The 24152-nt window shown below is 41.7% G+C and overlaps 1 protein-coding gene across 4 annotated transcripts in view; it reads left to right on the top strand.

Annotated features, from left to right (window-relative positions):
* snx13 (sorting nexin 13) overlaps positions 1–24152 on the top strand; it is a 153367-nt gene that overhangs the window by 7925 nt on the left and 121290 nt on the right. Inside the window, exon 1 of one of the 4 annotated variants that reach the window (XM_078238466.1) lies at positions 3483–3500. The exons of the other annotated variants lie outside the window; for them this stretch is intronic. The gene's annotated coding sequence lies outside the window, so the exon portion shown is untranslated. Of the gene's footprint in view, positions 1–3482; positions 3501–24152 lie in introns of those variants that run through there. 4 annotated transcript variants of the gene reach the window in all.

The raw sequence follows: 24152 nt of genomic DNA, 5'->3' as shown, positions 1-24152 counted from the left end.
GATGTTCTGTGAGTTGGCAACCCAATGCCAAATTGAGGCCTTAAAGTGGGCAATTAATGCCCACTTAAATGCTCAATATGCTGCCTGGCTCGGTCCGAGCTGCTGAATGTCGAGGTCCGTTGCTGAGCGTCACCGCCTTGACCTACCTGTAGTACCAGCAGTAGCCATTCCTCTTAGCACTGCCAGTGTGCAGAGCTGCTGGCCTGCAGTTGGCTGACAGTTCTGAGGCAGGACTTCCTCCTGGAGAGGGACAGAAGTCCCACTTCATACTCATTAAAGGGCCATCATGGTCAGAAAAATTATTGAGCTGAGCCAGATAAGTGGAGGCAAACTTGTCCCTGACATTTATGCTTGGGTGTGGGCAGCCTATCTTTGGTATATAATTGGCCCATGTTGTTAAGATTATATAAAATTTGAGTAACTACCTTTAAATTATGTACGAGTATTTGGATGAGTTGCGTATTGTTTTGAAATACCTAACAAGTAGCAACATGCATAATCTGTCTATGTTCGAAAACATTTAAGGTGAAGCATGGCACATACAATCAAATAAACGTCACAGCCTACACTGCTCTCCTTTGCCTTGTATTTATCAGCTCCTTTGAGACTAAGTAACTTTAATTGCAGCATACACTTCAATTTAATCTTCTAAAATTTTGAATTTTCAGCTATTATGTTGGAAAGTTTGCAACATATTTGTTTCATAGCGGCTCTTTATTATCTGGCTATTTTTACAAATTCATAAGTGTGAAGCATAGGATTTCCACTACAGTCTGGTTTAATATTGTGCAAGTTTTACATGTAGGGCTAAATCTTCTGTGATTGGTGATCACTGTCAGATTGTCGTCCCTATTTTCTTACACAGTACTGGAGTTTCGCATTTGTCACCCAGACTTCCGAACTGGGCCTCCTCAGAAAAATGGAGTGCTGCTGTTCTGGGAGTCTTTGTAGGGCAGGAATGCCAGGTGAAGCCAAGCCATGCCTCCTTTTTAAAGCATTGCTGGGTATTTTGCTAAGTCTTCATTCACTAACGCAGTGAAAAGCTTTGGGACATTTAAATAACTTTAACTATAAATGAGATGGGTAGGGTGGTGGCTGGGCAGAGTTGCAAGGTGGGTAGGGTGGTGAGATTGGGCTGGGTAGTGGGGGAAGGTTTGAGGAAGAGTTGAAAGATTGGTTGGGGGGTTGGCATCAGTGGGGTGATGGACATGGGGCATGGGTGGGGGTGGGGGGGGGGTGGTGTGCAGTAGGAGGAGGAAGAAGGGAAATCAGTTATTACTTGATGTGGATTTTTTCCTGTCTGACATTGCCTGGGTAACTATCCAGGGAGTTACTCATGGACTGGTCTGTCTCCTCATACATTGGAGGAATCATGAAGATCAATTCCCCAGGGGATTTTCAAAGAGGCATTGGATCATTATCAGAAAATGAAAAATTTGCAGGGGAATGACACGAGGTGAATTGCTGTTGCAGAGAGCAGGACATAGACACAAGGCAGAATGACCTGCTACTGAGCTGTAACCATTCTATGATTATAAGTGAGTCAGAACCCTCAAGTTTCTGACTCTAATTCAGAGTTGGGGACTTTTTTTAGAAGGTTCTGGACGCAGGGGCCATACCCATGTCCAAAGGCCATGTCCAAAGACATGCAAGTTAGATGGATTGGCCATGTTAAATTGCCCCTTTAGTATCGGGGAGATTAGCAGGATAAATACGTGGGGTTATGGGGAGAGGGTCTGGGTGGGATTATTGTCAGAGTAGACTCGATGGGCTGAATGGCCTCTTTCTCCTCTGTAGGGATTCTATGATTCCATCAAATAGGTACTTTTTGGGGGGTTGTCTGGTGCATTTTCCTGGATGCCTCGAGGTATGACCATCCGGAGACCAGAAAATCTGGGTCTGCTAAACTGAACACGTTAATTGACAGATCTTAAGTTATATTAATTGGTGTTGTACCAACAAACTTGATGAGTAATTTTCTGTTTATTTAACGTGAGATGTAGGCAGAGTTTATGTTGCTACAGCGTTGTGGAGCACCTGTTCTTTGCATGCTGTCACACCCAAAATATTTTTTACTTTAATGTTTTGAGTATGTCCAAGGATGTATACAAATGTACAAGCTTTACCAATTAATCTAATTTAAGATCTATCAGTTAATGTGTTCAGTTTAGCAGAGTTGAGGTTATTCATCAAGTTTGTGAACTAGGTGAGTTTGTTTGGTAATTTAGTGATTATAGTTGGCCTTTGGTAATCTTTCATTGATGACATCCACGATTCTATTTATTTTAGTTGATTTAGCGCTGGTTACTCTCAAGGATGATTTAATTCTTGTTCTTAAAACAAACAAGAATTCAAACTGTATATGCTGTAATTTTGTCTCCAGTAAGTTAAATTTCCTAATGGCAGGGGGAATGGAACACTCCCAGAAAAGAAGAATGTAAAATTTTAGGCTATTACAGGAATGCAATATCTGGTAATTAAAAACAACAATGTCAAACTGCTGCTGGGGCAGTTTATTTTTAGGATGCAGCCTTTTTTGCTATCAGGACAAGTAGTTCAAGTTTTCAGTTTACTCACTTTGGTCACAGTATTAGTAATGCTGTTGCTTGATGTGGATTTAATTTTTGTTAAAAGAAGCATGCAGGATAAGTAAATGATTGCACGCTACACAATACCAGTGAACGTTCCCTGAAAATGTTAAAGTATACAAGGAGGATAAGGAAATGGGGAACAAAGAATTCTCGAGAGAGAGCTCAGATGCAGTGGGTTGAATTGCTTTCGAGCTGTAAAATTCTATGGCAGTTGGGACCATTTTGCACTCTCTAAATTTTAATTTGCATTTAAATTCTAAGTCACTTGAGTATGACTTCAGTTTGGCCTTGCCAGAACATTTATTCTCGTAACAGGAAAAATCAATTCATGTTACTTCTATACTGGTATTTCGTCATTATTGGGGTACCTGTTGGTTGTTATCTGTTTGTTCCCTGAAATTAACAGATGTGTGTAAACACATGATGAATTTGCCAGGACAAAGACTAGTTTCTGAAGGATAATATTTTGATTTGATTTGATTATTGTCACATGTATTAGCATACAGTGAAAAGTATTGTTTCTTGCGCGCTATACAGATGAAGCATGCCGTTCATAGAGAAGGAAGCAAGAGAGTGCAGAATGTAGTGTTACAGTCTTAGCTAGGGATCAACTTAATGCAAGGTAGGTCCATTCAAAAGTCTTGATGGCAGCAGAGATGACAATGAGATGAGAAATTAATCAATCAAATTAATTATGTTTTCTTCCAGCAACTATTAGTATCTTTGTGCTCTGAATAGAATTTAACACTTGTGCTTTAGGGATATTTAGAGGTGTCAATATTTATGTATCTTTGTTTTCTTCTGTTCCTCCCGCCAGTAAACCGAGATGTGCAGAGTATTCCTTAAATAGTGAGAGATTAGAAAGTGAAGATGTGCAAAGGGACCTGGGTGTCCTCATCAGTAAGTCAGGTACGTGGCAGATGCAGCAAGCAATTACGAAGGCTAATTGTATGTTAGCCTTTATTGTAAGAAGATTTGAGTACAGGAGAGTGAAATTTTGCTTCAATTGTATAGAACCTTGGTTGGACTGTACCTTGAGTATTGGGTGCAGTTTTGGATCCTTTCACTTTAGGAAGGACTTTATTGCCAGAGAAGGAGTGAAGCGAAGGTTCACCAGACTTCTTCCCGGGATGGCCGGACTGCCTATGAAGAGACATTGAGGAAACTGGGCCTGTATTCTCTAGAGTTACTCTAATTTCATTGAAACCTACAAAATAGTTTCAGGAAATAGTGATAAAATGAAAAGAAAGGAAATCCAGTTCTTGGGAATGTGGTCTGCTAGTTGTATGTCAAAAAAAAATTTAAAAATGGAAATGAGGGTTCGTGGTGCTAGTATTTTGATATGTTAATAAGCCTAGACACATTGTAAACGGATGTTTACCTTAGACAAGTTGAAGGGTTTGAGTAAAGATGTTGAAGTTCAAAGCAGAAGATGGGATGTGAATTTCACAATTGCATTCTAAAAGATGAATTCGATTCAATTCAACTTTATTGTCATTGTATAGTGCACAAATACATCAGAAAATGAGCTTACAGGCACCCAAGATACAAAGAAAAAAAAAGAAAATAGTCATTATAAAATAGTGTCAATAGTCATTGTGTATACATGCATATTGTGCAATACCCGTCACCTGGGATTATGTTAAAGGATGGAGTTCAGCTGAAAACAGTTCTGGAGAAGAAGCTGTTCCTAAGCCTGGTCGTATGGGCTCGAATTCATTTGTAGCGCCCCCCCAGATAGCAGGGGGGCAAAAGTCTTTTGCTGGATTGGGTGGGAGATCTCTGCAGACAGTGTTTGTGATAAATGTCCTGGATGGCTGGTAGCTGGGTGCCGATGATGTATTGGGCACTTTTGACTACCCGCTGCAGAGCTTTCCAGTCAGAAATGGAGCAACTGCCGTATCACACCGTGATGCAGTTCGACAAGATGTTCGGTGCACCGGTAGAAGTTTGATAGAAGCTGGGGGGAACAGGTGGCTCTGTTAGCCTCCTCAGGAATTATAGGCGCTGCTGAGCCGCCTTCTCTAGGGAGGAGGAGTTGAGGGACCATGAGAGGTCTTCCGTGATGTGGACGCCCAGGAATTTGAAGCTGTGGACCCTTCCCACCTCTACTCCATTGATGTAAATGGGTGTGTGCTGCCTCTGGACTTGCTGAAGTCCACAATGAGTTCTTTGATCTTCTTAGTGTTGGGACCAGATTGTTTCCAGCACTTCACATCACCAGGTGCTGGACCTCTTCCCTGTAGGCTGGCTCGTTATTAGTGATCAGGCATAGTGTCATCCGCGAACTTGATGGTATTGGTGTCACAGACAGGCACACAGTCATAAGTGAAGAGGGAGTAGAGAACGGGGCTCAGCATGCATCCTTGTGGAGCCCCGGTGCTTAGGGTTAGAGTGGGGGAAGGTGAGGTTACCTAACCTAACAGACTGAGGCCTGTTGGTTAGGAAGTCCAGGGTCCAGTTACAGAGGGAGGTGTTGACTCCTGGGGTATGGAGTTTATGGACAAGCTTGGTGGGGATGATGATGTTAAATCCTGAGCTGTGGTCAACAAACAGCATTCTAACATAGGTATCCTTGCCTTCCAAATGGATCAGAGCGGAGTCAAGAGTAGTAGAAATAGCACGTTCGTTGAACTGTTTGCGCGATAGGCAAACACGCAATGAAGGTAATTAAGAATGATTTCTGAGAAAGCTCGTTCAGAAAATGGAAACCAGTATGTTAGGGGCAAGTTCATCCAATGCAAGTTAGCTGCTTTTGAACCTTGGCCCATAGCAGGAAGCTGTGTCAGCTCCCAGCAAGCTGTGCTTGGAGAAAAACCTGCTTGAGAAACCACTTGCTCTATCCTAAGTTGGAAGCAACCCCAGAAGATACAAGTGTCTGATGTGGTAACTATTGCTGAATTTGTTGTTGAAGCCTATGGGCTATTGCTTGGGGAGATTTAGTTTTGATAAGAAAATTGAGGGATTGGGAACTGGGTAAATTTAAAGATACTGCTTATAGCCATTAATGTAGTTAAGTGTATTTCTAGTTGACATCCTTGTGTATTTTATTATTTAATAAACATTTATTTTGTTTAAAATCATCACAACGTTTGGGACATTCTTCATGTCTTTCCTCATATTATACCAAATTGCAAAAATACAGTTGAGAAGGTGTTCAAGTTTCCCATCTGGGATTTGGATTTCCCTAGCATTTAACATCAGCCATGCTGTTAACACTTGATACTTGAATGTAGCTGAACATAGCTCAAAGTTGGCATGCTGAGTGGGTGGGTTACAATTAGGTAGAAGGTCTTTGGTTTTGTTTTATTGTAGTTGTTACATGGCCTGGCAAAATGTGCGAATGAAGAGGGAAAGGTGAGTTGAGAGGTCTTAATCAGTAGCAAATATGCTTGGCTGTGCATTGTATGTGCAGAAAAGAATGATGTCCTACCTGCTCCTAACGTGTAAATAATTCTTGTTATAGTATCTGTGTGATGAGAGAAGTGAGTTGTCCTGTACTTAGTCCACTTTCTATATCCTGATGTTCGATTTAGTCAGTTGTTTGAACAAATTATAAAATATTAGAATGACTGTTTTAGAACTGTGTATAAGTAGGTGGCACAATGATTAGCGCTGCTGCCTCTCAGCGTTAGTGATCTGGGTTCAATTCCAGCTTTGGGTGATTGTACATGTGCAGTTTGCGCATTCTTTTTGTGTGTGTGTGGGTTTCTTCCGGGTGCTCCAGTTTTGCCCCCACAATTTAAAGATGTGCAGGTTGGGTGGATTGGTCATGGTGCGAGGATAGGACAGAGGGGCAGGCCTGGGTGGGATGCTCTTTGAGAGTTGGTGCAGACTCAAAAGGACCAAATGGCTTATTTGTGCAATGAAGGGATTCTGTGATTCTAAGTAGGCCACACTGTTCAGCTGAATCTGGAGTATTGTGCACAGTTTTGATCCCCTTATTTGAGGAAGGATGTGAATTCATTAAAGGTGCATTAGGGATTTGTCTTACGAAGAGAGATTGAGCAGTTTTGGCTTGCCCGGGCTGGAATTTAGACCAATGAGAGGAGATCTAATTAAATTGGAGAAGATTCTAAAGGGGATTGACAGGGTAGACATAAAATGGATATTTCCTCATGTTGGACATTCCAGAATGAGAGTCCGTGGTTTTAGGCTAAGGGGTGGCAGATTTAAATCAGAAATAAGGGGGAATTACTTCACTCAAAGTCTTGTGAATCTGTAGAATTCTCTACCCCAGAGTGCAGTGGATGCCAGAGCACTAAACACATTTAAGGAGGAGATAGATAGAATTTTAATTAGCAGAGAGATGAGGGATTATGGTGGGCAGGCAGGAAGGTGGAGATGAGGCAGAGATGAAATCTGCCATAATCGTATTGAATGGCAAAGCAGGTTCAAGGGCTGATTTGCATCCTTCTGTTCCTAGTTCTTAAGTTTTTATGTTATGTTATTTATGGTAAGATGCAAGGTACAACCTGAACCCAGTGTATAATAATCAAGAGCACCATAAGTGTACCACTTGTGTTGAAAGAACACCATGGAAACTTCCACGGATGTTCCCAAAATCTGAACTTGTTCGGTGGTACAGAGCTTGAGTAATGCTGAAAAAAGGGACATGTTGAAGCTTTTCATCTTGCATTTTTTTTTATAGAAACCCTACAGCACAGAAAGAGGCCATTCGGCCCATCGAGTCTGCACCGACCACAATCCCACCCAGGCCCTACCTCTATATCCCTACATATTTGCCCACTAATCCCTCTAACCTACACATCTCAGGACACTAAGGGCAATTTTAGCATGGCCAATCAACCTAACCCGCACATCTTTGGACTGTGGGAGGAAACCGGAGCACCCGGAGGAAACCCACGCAGACACGAGGAGAATGTGCAAACTCCATACAGGCAGTGACCTAAGCCGGGAATCGAACCCAGGTCCCTGGAGCTGTAAAGCAGCAGTGCTAACCACTGCGCTACCGTGCCGCCCCAATCAACAACTTTTCAAGAATCCGGACACTTCGCAAGAATACCAGTATAAGGGGAAAATAACAATTTATAAGGAGGAGTGAATGCTGATTTGTGGGCAAGTGGACTCTGGTTCTGCTCTTCCTCCAAATAGTGTCATGGCATCTTTCATGTCCACATGAAAGGGATTACGTCTCCTTTGAAAGATGGCAGCTTAGTGCATATCTCTTCCTCAGTACTGCAATAAAGTGCCAGAGTGAACTCTCAATCTCATGACTCAGAGATGAGAGTGCTATCAACTGAGCCATACTGACACTATTCCACAAAGTGTTGGGGAAAGTGAATGTAGTGGTGATCATATGGCTGCAACTTCCCTAATTGATCAGATTGCTTCATACCTGTCTGGTTATCTCTGTCTGCAATGTGGATTACCCTGATGATTAGAATTGGTGCTGCCTGCATACCTGGTCAATTTAAGCATTATGAATATTTTTCTTCAATTGAACACTTCTCTTATGGCAATTGCACTGAATACCTGTGCTCCAAGAATTGCTGTGCACCTAGCCAAGCTGTTCCAGTGCAGCTACAACACTGACATCTACCCTGCAATGTAGAAAATTATCCTGGTGTGTCCGGATACAAAAAGCAAGACAAATCCAATCTGGCCAATTGCTGGCCCATCAGTCTGACCACCATTTACAAGACACAAGTCAGGAGTGTGTGATGGAATACCGTCTATTTTCCTGGATGAGTGCAGCTCCAGCAGCACTCAACAAGCTCATTACCATCCAGGACACAGCAGTCTGCTTGATTGGCACCTCATCCGCCACCTTCAACTTTCATTCCATCCACCACTGACCGCGTGGCAGCAGTGTGTATTATCTGCAAGATGCATGGAAACAACTCGCCAAGTCTTCTTCAGCAGCACTTTCATTAAACTTGCAACCTCCACCACCCAGAAGGACAGGGAAGCAGATAGGTGGAAACACCATCACCTGCAAGTTTCCCTCCAAGATGCACACTAACCTGACTCTGAACTATATCGCTGTTCCTTCACTGTCACTGGGTCAAAATTCTGGAACTCCCTTCTTAACAGCACTGTGGGTTTATCTACACCACATGGACTGCAGTGGTGCAAGAAGGCAGCTCAATACCATCTTTGCAAGGGCAATTAGTGATGGGCAATAAATTCTGGCGTTGCCAGCAGTGGCCACATTCTATGAAATTTTTAAACATTGGAAACCAGCTTGTACGTTTCTTGGTGTTTTTTTTCCATAAATACTCTTCTCACCCTCAGCATAAACTGCAAGGAAAGCCTTGATTTTCATTTATCACCATGCTGTTCTTTAGTTCAGTATATATTCAGTCGTGCCTGCACAGCATTAATCTAGTATGGTAATCACAGAATCCTTAGTGCAGAAGGAGGCCATTCGGCCCATTGAGTCAGCACCAACCACAATCCCACCCAGGCCCTATCCTCATAACCTCATGCATTTTTCTTCGCTAGTCTTCCTGACACCAAGGGACAAGTTAGCATGGCCAATCCACCTAACTTGCACATCTTTGCACTGTGGGAGGAAACCGGAGCACCGAGGAAACCCACACTGACACGGAGAATGTGCAGACTCCGCACAGACAGTGACCCAAGCCAGGAATCGAACCCAGGTCCCTGGTGCTGTGAGGCAGCAGTGCTAGCCACTGTGCCACCATGCTGCCCGGTGTGCCTGTTTGTTCAGCTGGAACTGATGACAAGATTGATGACCTCACGGTTTATAGTCGATGTATGACAAGCTTTAAACGGTAACAGCATCATGATTAACACCTCTTAAGTGTTGCAAGACACTGGTGTATCAACTAAATATTTTACTTGATACATCAATTTGTGTTTTTTTTAATACTCCTTTTACGTTAACAGCTTGGACATTGAAATGTGATCCAGGGGCAAATGAGGACTTTCAACCCATTATATATGTACTGCCTCTTAAGTAGAACTATGCAAATAAAATTCGCCTTGAGGGAATTGAGGAAATCTTGTGTGAATTACCTTTGAGTGTTGCTATTTGATCTACTTGCACTGCCAGAAAGTGTAGTGCTTTCCAGATCTTCACAATTTGCTGCAAGGGGATGTGGAGAGCAGAAAGCCTTTCTGCATGTCATCTCTGGTTGTTTTTGCTAATTGTCTTACATCTGTGTCACCTGATGACTGACTCATTGATCACAATTCTCCTTATTTGCTCCATCATCACAGATCTGTCATGATTTTGAATACCTCTATTAAATCTCTCACTTTAGAGAACTAGAGCTTCTCTCGGCTCTCCACATAGCTAAAGTTCCTTATCCCCCGGTACCATTTTACTCAATCTTCTCTGCACCCTTGTAAAGGAATTAACACCCTGCCTAAAATGTGATACTCAGAATTGAATACAATACTCTTTAAGGCCAAATCAGTGTTTAGAAACTTGCTTGCTTTTGCACTTTCTACCTCTTAATAAAGCTAAGGATCCCAAAACCCTTTCAAACTTGTTCAGAAAAATTAATGCACCCTCTTTTAAAATTGTATCATATTTCCTTGTCGTCTTGTTGAATTGTATAATTTCACCCTTCCTTCCTCATTATTCACCAACTTTGAGATTTGTATCATTTAGACATTCTCCTCTGGATATCATAACACACAGTCATAAGAAATAGGAACAGGAGGGGGCTATTCAGCCTCTCAAACCTGCTCTGTCATTCAGTAAGAAGATGACGGATCTGATTAAAGAGAAAACCAGTAAAGCTATGATATGACTGCTCTGAGTCCAAACTGGATTTCCATTTTGAGGTATACCAGACCAGTTTGGACCAGCACCAGTCATTTCTCAAGTTATACTGTATTTTCCCCTCTCCTTAACTCCAATCTTCTGCCCCTATAACCCTCAACTCTCTTTTTCAAATAAAAATCTGTCTAATTCGGCCTTTAATATAAGAACAAAGAACAATACAGCACAGGAACAGGTTCTTCGGCCCTCCAAGCCCGTGCCGCTCCCTGGTCCAAACGAGACCATTCTTTTGTATCCCTCCATTCCCACTCCATTCAATGACGTAGTCAATGACGTAGCCTCCACTGCTCGCTAGGGAAGTGAATTCCAAGCACAAAGAGCCCTCTGATAGAAGAAACTCCTCCTCATTTTCTTCTCTTTATTTTGAAACTTGTGTTTTTCAAGTTTTAAATTTTTCCTGCATGGGGAAACCTGTCTCAGCACCTACCCTGTTAAACCCCCTCAAAATCTTTATATATTTCAACAAGATCACCTTTCATACTTGGAAACTCCAATGAATATAGACCCAACCTGCTCAATCTTTCTTCAAAAGACAAATCCTAGGTAGTAGGATAGAGAATCTTTAAACTGCTTCCAATGCAAGTGCATCCCTTCAGTGAGACATATTGTAGCAACGGTCTAATGCCAGCTCTGTACAGTTGGAACAAGAATTCCCTACTTATTTGTCATACCCTTTGCAATAAAGGCCAACGTTTTGTTAAGAGCACAGCTGATGTTTGGGAATTCCAAATCCAAGAAGGGAAACTTGAAATGCCTGCTATTAACTGTATTTTGCAATGTGAAGCCTATGAAGAATGTCCCAAACAGTTTTCTGATTATTTTAAACAAAATAAATATATATTAAATGCACTGCTGCTGCATGTGCCAGTTTCAAAACTGCTCACTTGCATAGGGTGAATTTGCCTCTTTCTCCCCTTATCTGAATTAACCTTCTCAGAAGTCACTCTTACTTTTATTATGTGAGGTCACCTTTTAGAATGCAGCTTGTGAAATTCGCTCTTCTCTTTCGAACTTTTACTATCTTTACTTTAACATTGGCAACTGCTTTAGGTAAACATTTGTTTATACTGTTGCTAGGCTAATCAGCATATCAAAACCCTAGTTCCATCAACTCTGTCAACCTGTCTTTATTAGAATTTTCATATTGACATTTTCATTTTTAAATGGATTGTTTTTCTTTAAACATACAACCACCAGAACACATTCCCAATTATTGGATTTCTTATTTTTAACTTTTATCACAACTTCCTAACAATTTATTTTGCCATCCTAATTAATTGCTGTACCTGCACATTGAATTTTTGTGATTCATCTATGTGGAAACCCAGATCCTTTTGCACTGCAGCATTCCAGAGTCTCTTCATTTAACCAATATTCTGCTTTTCTATTCTTCCCACCAAAGTGAACAAGTTCACATTTTTCCATATTATACTTCACCTGCCAAATTTTTGCTCTCTGTCACTGAACCCACTTGCATTTCTTTAATCAGCTTTCTTATCTATTATCTTAATGTCAGCAGACATTATCTTAATGTTAGAGGGCGGCACAGTAGCACAGTGGTCAGCACTGCTGCTTCACAGCTCCAGGGACCCGGGTTCGATTCCCGGCTCGGGTCACTGTCTGTGTGGAGTTTGCACATTCTCCTCGTGTCTGCATGGGTTTCCTCCGGGTGCTCCGGTTTCCTCCCACAGTCCAAAGATGTGCGGGTTAGGTTGATTGGCCGTGCTAAAATTGCCCCTTAGTGTCCTGAGATGTGTAGGTTAGAGGGATTAGTGGGTAAAATATGTAGGGATGTGGGGGTAGGGCCTGGGTGGGATTGTGGTCGGTGCAGACGCGATGGGCCCAATGGCCTCTTTCTGTACTGTAGGGATTCTATCATTCTATCATTCAGAATTGGCTATGATACAGTCAGTACTTGCATCAAGTCATGAATATTTATTGTAAATGGTTGAGGCCCCAGTATTGATCCCTGTACCAGTCCACTAGTTATAGTTTGCGAACTGATTAAGTTATCCTGACTCTGTTTCCTATTAGTTATGATGTGGAGATGCCAGTGTTGGACTGGGGTAAGCAAGTAAGAAGTCTCACAACACTAGGTTAAAGTCCAACAGGTTTATTTGGCAGCAGCAGCTTTCGGAGTCTCAGGGTCCTTCACCAGGTGAATGAAGAGCTATGTTCACAAACAATGTCTGTTTTTGCCCTGTTTGTGAACACAGCTCTTCACTCACCTGATGAAGGGGCCTAAGACTCTGAAAGCCAGTGCTGCTAAATAAACCTGTTGGACTTTAACCTGGTGTTGTGAGACTTCTTACGTTAGCCAGTTCTCTGTCCATTCTAATATATCATCCCCCAACACCATTACCTCTTAAATCGTGGAGTTTTAAGTAGTACATTGTCAAATGCTGTTTGGAAATCTAAATCTATCTACTGGTTTTTCTTTGAGTTGTGTTTGTTACATCCTCAAGTAATTCAAACACATTTGTCAAATGCTGTTTAATCATTTTTCAGATGTCCTGCCACTACCTCCTTTTTAAGAATGAATTGTGTTTTCTCAAAGACAGATGTTGGGTAAACTGATCTATAGTTTCCAGCTTTCTGCCTCCCTCAAGAATACATGAAATAGGATCAGGAGCAGATTCCCTCTTCCCACCCACTCCCCGTATCCCTTCCTAACAATTTTTAAGAGACCAAAAATATGCCTATCCCAACTTTAAATGTGTTCAACAATGGAGCAACTGCAACTTTCTAGGGTAGGGAATTCCAAAGATTCATAAACTTTTGAGTGCAATAATTTATTCTTATCTCAATTGTAAATGATCGGCCTATTATACTGAGGCTGTGTCCTGGAGTTTTGGATTAGATTGCCCAACCAACAGAATCAATATCTACCCTGTCAAGCCTCTTAAGAACGTTAAAAACAAATTACTGTGCATTGTGGAATCTGAAACAAAAATAGAAAATGGTGGCAAATCTCAGCAAGTCTGACAGCATCCGTGGAGAGAATAGAGCTAATGTTTCAAGTGGACTTGAAAGTTTAGTTCTACGTTCTCTCCACAGGTGCTGTCAGACCTGCTGAGATTTTCCAGCAATCCCTTCAGAATGTTGTATGTTTCAATGAGGTCACCTCACTTTCTAAATTGTTGAATATAGGGCTAGTTTATTCAACCTCTCATAACAGGATAACCCCTTCATCCCAGGGATAAATTTGGTGAACCTTTGCTGTACCGCTTCCAATGAAAGTATATCCTTCCTTAAATGTAAACACACAAGTAGTACACAGTATTTCAAATATGGTCTCACCAAAGCCCTGTAGAATTGTAGCAAGACTTAATTCCTGTACTTCAGCCCCTTTGAAATACAAGCTGACATACCGCTTGCCTTCCTGATTGCTTGCTGAACCTGCATGCAAACTGTAAAGCACTGGTTAGGCCCCATTTGGAGTACTGTGAGCAATTTTGGGCCCCACACCTCAGGAAGGACATACTGGCACTGGAGCGGGTCCAGCGGAGATTCACACGGATGATCCCAGGAATGGTAGGCCTGACATACGATGAACGTCTGAGGATCGTGGGATTATATTCATTGGAGTTTAGGAGGTTGAGGGGAGATCTAATAGAAACTTACAAGATAATGAACAGCTTAGATAGGATGGACGTAGGGAAGTTGTTTCCATTAGCAGGGGAGACTAGGACGCGGGGGCACAGCCTTAGAATAAAAGGGAGTCACTTTAGAACAGAGATGAGGAGAAATTTCTTCAGCCAGAGAAAGGTAGGTCTGTGGAATTCATTGCCACAGAGGGCTGTGGAGGCCGAGACGTTGAGCGTCTTCAAGACAGAAATTGATAAATTCTTGATTTCTCGAGGAATTAAGGGCTATGGGGAGAGAGCGGGTAAATGGAGTTGAAATCAACCATGATTGAATGGTGGAGTGGACTCGATGGGCCGAATGGCCTTCCGCTCCTATATCTTATGGTCTTATGTTTCTTGTGCAAGCACATCCAAGTCTCTCAACATCAAAATTTACAAGTTTTACACCTTCTGAAAAAAATTCTGCTTTTCTAATTTTACGACCAAGTGAACAACTTCATACTTCTCCAGATTATGCTCCATCTAGTTTGCCACTCAATCTGTCTTATCGCTTTGCAGCTTCTGTCATCCTCATAGCTTACTTCTCTACCTAGCTTTATGTCACTAGCAAAAATAGATACTTTGCCCCTTTATCTAAGTCATTAAATTAAATCTAAATAACTTTTGAACATTGTAGTTGGTGCATCAACTATCTCTGCAATTATTGCTTTTAAAATCCTCAACTGTAGGCCATCTGGTCCTGGGCATTTGTCAGATTTTAGCTCCTGAAGTTTCTCTAATCTTTCTTTGACATTAATTTTCTTAATTTCCTCATTCCTTTTAGCCCTGCCTTGTCTTTTATTTGTTACGTAACTCGTGTCTTCTACTGTGAAGACAGACACAAGGTATTTATTTGTTCAATACCTGTGCCACTTCCTCATTGCCCGTGATGAATTTTTCTGCTTCTGAGAGACCAGTGTTTGCTTTAGCTGCTTTCTTCTGGTTCATAGGTTTAAGTACAAATTGTAAGAGCGTTTATATTTTTGGCTAGTTTACTCATTTTACTTTTGTCCCTTTTTAATCAACTTATTGGTGGGCCTCTGGTTTCCAAGACAACCCCAGTTCTCAGATTTGCTCCTTTTTTAATCCAATGCTATCCTTAAATTCCTGAGTGAGCCACAAATGGGTTTTACTTGCAGAGCTTTTGTTTTTTAATTGTATGCATTTTTGTTGAACATTTTGAATTGTTTCTTTGTTTCCCACTGTTCATTTACCTTTAGTCTCTTTACCCAATCAACCTAAGCCAATTCTTTCCTCATCTGTGTAATTGTCTTTTTTAGTTAAAAATTCTTGTTTGTGATTGGAGTATTGGTATTTCCAAACCTAATGTGCAATTAAGTAATATGTTTCTCAGTGGATCTTCACTATGAGATCACTAAGTAACCCAGCCTCGTTACACAGTACTAGATAAATAATATAGCTTTACCCCAGTCAATTCCACCTCCTCTATGTAACCACTGTTAATTTATCATAAAAAATAACGTGCCCAGTACGAATCCTGAAAAACGCTACCATACGTACTCCTCCAATCTGGAAAAACAACCATTCACCACTTCTGTCCCTTGGCCAATTTTATATCCATATTGCAACTATTTTTAATCCTGCAGCTTTCAATTTTGCTAATTTTGTTCTGTAATACTTTGTCAAACCTTATTCGAAAGTCAATATACACAACCTCTACCACACTTCTCCAATGCTTCATCAAAGAACTCTGTTATGTTGGTCAAAGATGATTTGCCTCTAGCAACTACATGCTGGCTTTCATTTATTTGCGCATACTTTTACAAATGACAATTTTATCCCAGGTGATAGTTTCAACACTCGTGTAGTTGCCTCGTATATCCTGTCCCCTTTTAAAAATTAATTTGTAGGATGTGAATGTCGCTGGCTGGGCCAGTATTTGTTGCTCATCTCTCATGGCGAGGTCATTTCCAAGGGCCAACCTCATTGCTGCAGATCTGTAGTCATGTGTAGGCCAGACAAGATAAAAATGACAGATTTCCTTCCCTAAAGGACATTTGTGAATCAAATGGGTTTTTGCAACAATTGACAATGGTTTCATGGTCATGATTAGATTTTTAATTCCAGCTTTTATTGGATTCAGATTTCACCATCTGCCATGGTTGGATTTGAACCAGGGTCCCCAGAACATTACCCTGGATGCAATGTCTCTGTCTTATCTGGATGTTCCTTTGCCTTCACCAACAAAGTGTACTTAAGTCAGTAAAGCCCTGTATTAATGAGTAGCTAACTGTGCTGAAGCCGAAGTCCATGTCCAGTCTTGAGGACTTAACCTAAATGTTCTGAAGCCTTTGATACAGTAAAGGTAATATTACTAGTGGATTAAACATTGTTACTTTAGAACTTTTAAGCATAATTAGCAATTTTGAAGTTGTCAGGAATTTTTGCTGTAATATGATTTTTCTTATTTATTTGTGTGATGTGAGCATTGCTGGCAAGGTCACCATTTATTGCCCATCATTAAATGGTGGTGAGCCACTGTGAATACTGCAGTCAATGTGGTGTAGCTGCTGTGCTGTTAGGAAGGGTGTTCAATGTTTTTGACCCAGTGACCGTGAAGGAACAATGAATTAGTTCTAAGTTCGAGTTGTGTGGGGCTTGGAGGGAGCTCTTAGATTGTGTTGAAATAAAACATTGCTTATGGTATTAAGTGGTTCTTGATTTACAGATAATTGGCAACTTGGACCAAATGTTTGATATTAATTTACAAAACCATGCAAAGGATTCTTTGCCTATTACTGCTTTTGGTGACTTGCTGGCAGGAGACTGATGTTTGTTTGAATTATGGGTTTAATGATCACGAACAGCAGTTGTCTGCAGAAAATACAATTAATGCAAGGGGCAAACTATATTTCACCTCACTTTGTTTTTCATCTTCCCTGTGCTAAAGCTAATCCTTCAATGTGGCATTCTGAGTAGGTAATTTTCTTTTCCATATTACTGTTCATATGGTTCCTTTAAAGGCATTTAGCATGGAATATGTTGGTTCTTGTCAAGAAATCTGAGGAATCACATGAGCTTGCATTCCAGGAGTCTGCAGAGTACTTCCAAAAATGGAAATTGTACTCCTTTTAGTGAGATTGGCCATTGCTGCAGAAGGAAACATTCTCTCAATTTTAATTTTCCAAAACAATTTAATCCATCAGTGACTATATTCACAGTGGCTGTATCATTAGTAAGTTGAAAAGAGAGTTTAAATATAGATCTCTTTTCCACTCCCTTCCCCATCTAGGGAATGTGTTTGGAGCAAAAAAGTTCTGTTCGTACCTGCAGAACAGATATACTGCTTCAGATACTGTTGGGGAGGAATGGTCTCCTTTGAGGAAAGTAATACCAATCCAATTTGTTGCACCACAGTTGGTGCTGCTGCTCAGAAGAGGACAAAGTGTGGGAGTGTAAGAGTTAGAGGGGATTCATCTGTAAGGGGGAATAGATAGGTGCTTCTGTGGCTGCAAAAGAGATTCCAGGATGATATGTTGCCTCCCTGGTGCGAGAGTAAAGGATGTCTGAGTGGCTACAAGACATTCTGGAGGGTGAGAGTGAACAGAAAGTGGTTGTGGTACACATCAGTACTATTGACTTCAGTAGAAAAAGGGATGAGGTCCTAATAGGATCTCAAAAGTAGTGATCTCGGGATTGCTACCTGTGCCATGTGCTAGTCAGAGTAAAAATACCAGAATATACCAGACATGGCTGGAAAGATGGTGCAAGAGGGGTGGAGTTCAGATTCTTGGGACATGGGGATTGGTTCTGGCGAGATGGGACCAATACACACTGGGCAGGACCAAGACTGATATGCTCTGGCGAGTGTTTACTAATGTGGTTGGGGATGGTTTAAACTAGAATGGCAGGGAGGTGGGAACCTAAGCAGGGTAGCAAGGGAAAGAGGAACAAGGACAGTATTAAAAGTAAGAAAAGTGAAATGCAAAAATTGTAGACGGGGTAATCAATTGCAAGAGGCAAATAGGACCACAGTACAAAGAAAAGTTAGGATGATTAAAAATGGCAAAAGGTCAAGCTTAAAGGTTTGATATCTTAATGCATGAAGCATTCGGAACAAGTTAGATGAACTAAATGGATATGATCTCATAGTCATTGTGGAGACATAGTTAAAAGGAGATCAAAACTAGGAACTTAATATTCAGGGATAACTGACCTTTCGGAAAGACAGGAAGGAAAGAAAAGGTGGTGGGGTCGCACTGTTAACAAGAGATGAAGTGAAGTCAGTTCAGAGTATCTGGGCTCGAATGATGTAGAGTCCATTTGGGTCGAGTTTAGAAACAGCAAGAGAAAGAGGACATTGGTAGGAGTGGTGTACAGACCCCCAAACAATAGCCACGCTGTAGGAAAGGATAGAAAATAGCAAATAATAGGAGCATGTCAAAATAGAGCAATAATTATGGATGACTTTATTTTTCTTGTTGGGGTTAATCGAGTTGGAAAGAGTAGCTACGACAAAGTCATGGAGTGCATTAGGGATAGTTTCCATGAAGCCAACCAGGGAACAGTCTATCTTTGATCTGGTAATGGGTAATGAGGCAGGTTTAATAAACAACCTCAGTAAAGGATCCCCTAGGAAGTAATATGCTAATTACTTGTAATCAAATTTGAAACTACAACTGTATTTCTGAATTCTATACTCTGATCAGCGCTACAGTCAATAAATCATCTTGAATCCACTCCATGACTTTGCTTGGCAGCGGGGAACAATAGTGTTAACTCCAACAACAAATAAAACATCGTAACAGCCCCGTAACAACACCCATCAGAGGTGGCAATATACAAGCTTCCCAGGGAGTCCTCAACATTGTTTTGGATCCCAAAAAGTCTCATGGCATTAGGTCAAACATGGGAAAGGAATCCCCCTGCTAATTGCTACTTACCACACAGCCCCTCAACTAACGAATTGTACTTCATCCATGTTGAATACCAGTTGGACAAAGCACAGAGTGGCAAAGGCATAGAATGTACTTTGGGCGGTGACCATCACCAAGAGTGATTCAGTAGCACCACTTCCGACAGAACAGGCCAGGTCCTAAAAGAGCCTAGGAGTTGCTAGACTGGATATTTAGTAGGTAGTGAGGGAACCACCGAGAGGGGAAGCACCTACTTGGATCTCATTCTGATGAATCTGTGTGTTGCGGATGCAACTGTCCATGACAGCATTGGCAGGAGTAACCACGATGTGGAGATGCCGGCGTTGGACTGGGGTAAGCACAGTAAGCAGTCTCACAACACCAGGTTAAAGTCCAACAGGTTTATTTGGTAGCAAATACCATAAGCTTTCGGAGCAATGCTCCTTTGTCAGATGGAGTGGTCTCTGTTCTCAAACAGGGCACAGACACAGAAATCAAATTACAGAATACTGATTAGAATGCAAATCTCTACAGCCAGCCAGGTCTTAAATGCACAGACAATGTGGGTGGAGGGAGCATTCAACACAGGTTAAAGAGATGTGTATTGTCTCCAGACAGTACAGCTTGTGAAATTGTGCAAGTCCAGGAGTCAAGCTGTGGGGGTTACTGATAATGTGACATAAATCCAACATCCCGGTTTAGACCGTCCTCATGTGTGCGAAACTTGGCTATCAGTTTCTGCTCAGTGACTCTGCGCTGTCGTGTGTCGTGAAGGCCGCCTTGGAGAACGCTTACCTGAAGATCCAAGGCTGAATGCCCGTGACTGCTGAAGTGCTCCCCCACAGGAAGAGAACAGTCTTGCCTGGTGATTGTCGAGCGGTGTTCATTCATCCGTTGTCGTAGCGTCTGCATGGTTTCCCCAATGTACCATGCCTCGGGACATCCTGAAAGGATCTTCAGGTAAGCGTTCTCCAAGGCGGCCTTCACGACACACGACAGCGCAGAGTCACTGAGCAGAAACTGATAGCCAAGTTCCGCACACATGAGGACGGTCTAAACCGGGATGTTGGATTTATGTCACATTATCAGTAACCCCCACAGCTTGACTCCTGGACTTGCACAATTTCACAAGCTGTACTGTCTGGAGACAATACACATCTCTTTAACCTGTGTTGAATGCTCCCTCCACCCACATTGTCTGTGCATTTAAGACCTGGCTGGCTGTAGAGATTTGCATTCTAATCAGTATTCTGTAATTTGATTTCTGTGTCTGTGCCCTGTTTGAGAACAGAGACCACTCCATCTGACGAAGGAGCATTGCTCCGAAAGCTTATGGTATTTGCTACCAAATAAACCTGTTGGACTTTAACCTGGTGTTGTGAGACTGCTTACAGGAGTAACCACCACAGACCCCAACTTCACATTGAGGATATTGATTTAAGGTTACATCATTCAGATATGAAAACCAATCACAACCACACTTTCTTGATTATAGTATCCAATCATCATGAGGTTTAATTACATCAGGAGGCCTTTCCCAGCCAAAAGTCATGAACAATCCCACACTATAGTATCTTTTTTTAAATCTGAAGGTCAGATGTCTGGAACTAGCTGCTTCGTATCCTGATATGCATGTCTCTGCAATTAAACATTGTGCAGACTTTTGTCTCTTTTAACCCTTTCACTGGACACAGTTATTGAAAGGGCTATTATTCTCCCCCATGATTATTAGTGTGGGTATTATTCCCCCTCAGTCTATTCTGCTAGTGGGACAGGACATGCCCAGCGATCATGATATCTGGGACACTGTCTGTAACGTATGTTTAGATGAATGTGATCATGTCAGGCTATTGCATGACTAGGCTGTGGGACAGTTCACCCAATTTTGGCACAAGCTGTGTGTGCCATTGTAATTTTCCAGTGCCTAGGTTGATGCCAAGTGGCCTATCTGGTTTAATTCTTTTTTGACTTTGTAATGGTTTCATACAACTGGATTACTTGCTAGGCCATTTGGGAGGGCATTTAAGAGTCAACAACATTGCTGTGCGTCTGGAGTCACATGTAGGCCAGACCAAATACGTTCCGCAGATTTCCTTCCCTGGAGGGTATCACCATAACTGAGTTCTATAGAATCATAGAATCCCTACAGTGCAGAAAGAGGCCATCCAGCCCGTTGGCTCTGCACTGACTCTCTGAAAGAGCATCCCACTCAGGCCCTCCCCTCTGCCCTATCCCCTTAACCCTGGACATCTACCATGGCTAATCCACTTAACCTGCACATCTTTGGACTGTGGGAGGAAACCGGAGCACCCGGAGGAAACCCACTGAGCGAACGTGCAAACTCCACAGTCGCCCAAGGCCGATATCAAATCTGGGTCCTTGGTGCTTGCCACTGTGCTGCATTTAATTTTAGATTTATTAATTGAATTTAAGTTCCACCAACTGCCATGATCAGATTTGAACCCATGTCCCAGAGCATTAGTCCAGTGACATGACCACTACGTTACAGCCTCCACCAGTAATCCAAGATTACCATTGATGCAAGATATCTCATCATCTTGACAGAATCTCGACTGAATAGCATCTGACAGTCAGCAGCAGTTGCCTTTTATCTTGTAACTTGCTTGCTCTTTCTGCTGTAATAGTTTCCCACTGCTGGCATCTGATAATCTTTGAACATAGTCTGCATAAAGTGTACAAAAAGGATGAGTATTCCCTGCAAAGATATTTACTACCTTCACTATACCTTGCTTCTTGTGAACAGCTGTAAGCTGATGAAATCTGAAAATAGTTTTGGTTCCTGTCAAATTACAAGTTTGAGGTTACGTATACTATGGTGCAAGTGGTCATTTGTCTCTGTAACATTCAATTTGAAATCAAAATATATTAGTATGATATGTGTTGGATTTGTAAATTTAATATTTTGCCAATAATGATTTACACACTTTACATTTTGAGTTAGATTCTTCCAAGAAATTTTCATTGAGATTATATTCTTGAAAAAAATCCATGACAATAATGTGTCCCACTTACCTCTTTGTTTCTAGTCCTTGAACACGCTTTTCCAAAATCGCTGCCTGTATCCTAACTTGCACCAAGTTGTGTCCACCCTAGTCGTTCACTTACCCCCATCACTAACGTCTATGGCTTTATTGAAATGGGCTGTTGTTCTGTCTAGCTTGTTTTCCCTTTCCATATCCCATTTCCTTAGTGTGCTTTCAGATGTTGTCCATCTGAATCTTGACTAGAATCCTTGACTTCTTTAGTGCTATTCTAATCATTGAGGTAATTGATAGTTGTGCCAGTGATTTAATTTGGAGCACTCCTGTCTCTTGTCCTGGCTTCAACATCCACTTTTGGACTTGTTTGCAACAAAAGAAGTGATAACCCGTTTCCAAATTATACTTCCTTGTTGGGAAGGTAATAAATAGTTTGCACTATGAGGAAACCTGGTATTTTTTGGCCACCCTGGGATATATAACCACTTGTTTCTGCAAGTTAATATTTCCTTAGATTTTTTTGGTTTCTTCTGGTCTGTTTATTACCTTATGTTTGTTTTCTAGTTTGCCTCTACAGTTGTATTCTCACTTTGCTAACTTATTTTTCTCCTCTTTCAAGTGCCTTTTATGTTTTCTGTGTTAAATATCCATTCTGTTTGTTTGTGTTCTTATCTTACATTAATTATTTCAGTTGTAACATCAGTTTCCCATTTCCTCTAGTATATTTCTTTATCCTGTGGAAATGTTGTTCCATTGTATTGTCATTATGCATTCTTATATTGTAAATATATCAAATATTGCCTTTTTGTGCTTCACCTTTGATTCCAACAAAAGCACACTCTGCCAACTTGAACCTTCGTCCAGGACTTGAACACCAAATCTAGCCAAACATGTATTAGCCAACATGCGGAACATTCTTCGGTGCTACTGAAGGTGCAATCTTCAACCAAAAGCTGTCTCTGTTCCAGTAGTTTGGGTGGACTTGGATTCTATAATACTGTTCAAGGAAATGGGACAAGTTCATGTATTGCCTTAGCCCAACATTTCTCAATCAGCCAATTCTCCAAATGTAAATTAATAAGCTAATTATCTCAAATGGTGGATACTTTTACTTGCAAAGTGCTACTGTGTTTGATAACAAAGTACTGCACTTCAAAGTGAACCACTGTGCTCAGTACTTTTGAAACACTTCTAAGAGAAAATAAACTCGACATTTTGTCATTCTCATTTGCCCAAGTATAATCCTTTAATTTTTTTTGAAGCTTTGAAGGATGGGGGCGATGTTAGATACTTTCTCCCCATCCTTTAATCGAGGTTTGTACACCGTTTCCCTGTGCGCATAATGCGTTTTTGATCTCCTGTAAAGTGGAAGATGGCTTGGGTGACCACCAGGGCGCAGGAGTGGGGTAATGGCCAGACATAAGAACATAAGAAATAGGAGCAGGAGTAGGCCATCTAGCCCCTCGAGCCTGCCCCGCCATTCAATAAGATCATGGCTGATCTGACGTGGATCAGTACCACTTACCCGTCTGATCCCCATAACCCTTAATTCCCTTACCGCTCAGGAATCCATCCATCCGCGCTTTAAACATATTCAGCGAGGTAGCCTCCACCACCTCAGTGGGCAGAGAATTCCAGAGATTCACCACCCTCTGGGAGAAGAAGTTCCTCCTCAACTCTGTCTTAAACCGACCCCCCTTTATTTTGAGGCTGTGTCCTCTAGTTTTAACTTCCTTACTAAGTGGAAAGAATCTCTCCGCCTCCACCCTATCCAGCCCCCGCATTATCTTATAAGTCTCCATAAGATCCCCCCTCATCCTTCTAAACTCCAACGAGTACAAACCCAATCTCCTCAGCCTCTCCTCATAATCCAAACCCCTCATCTCCGGTATCAACCTGGTGAACCTTCTCTGCACTCCCTCCAATGCCAATATATCCTTCCTCATATAAGGGGACCAATACTGCACACAGTATTCCAGCTGCGGCCTCACCAATGCCCTGTACAGGTGCATCAAGACATCCCTGCTTTTATATTCTATCCCCCTCGCAATATAGGCCAACATCCCATTTGCCTTCTTGATCACCTGTTGTACCTGCAGACTGGGCTTTTGCGTCTCATGCACAAGGACCCCCAGGTCCCTTTGCACGGTAGCATGTTTTAATTTGTTTCCATTGAGATAGTAATCCCATTTGTTATTATTTCCTCCAAAGTGTATAACCTCGCATTTATCAACGTTATACTCCATTTGCCATATCCTCGCCCACTCACTCAGCCTGTC

The sequence above is a fragment of the Mustelus asterias genome, chromosome 2, assembly GCF_964213995.1.
Source record: "Mustelus asterias chromosome 2, sMusAst1.hap1.1, whole genome shotgun sequence".
Classification (NCBI taxonomy): domain Eukaryota; kingdom Metazoa; phylum Chordata; class Chondrichthyes; order Carcharhiniformes; family Triakidae; genus Mustelus; species Mustelus asterias.
Note: the sequence above shows the minus strand (reverse complement) of the source record. Positions and strands in the feature narration are given on the sequence as shown.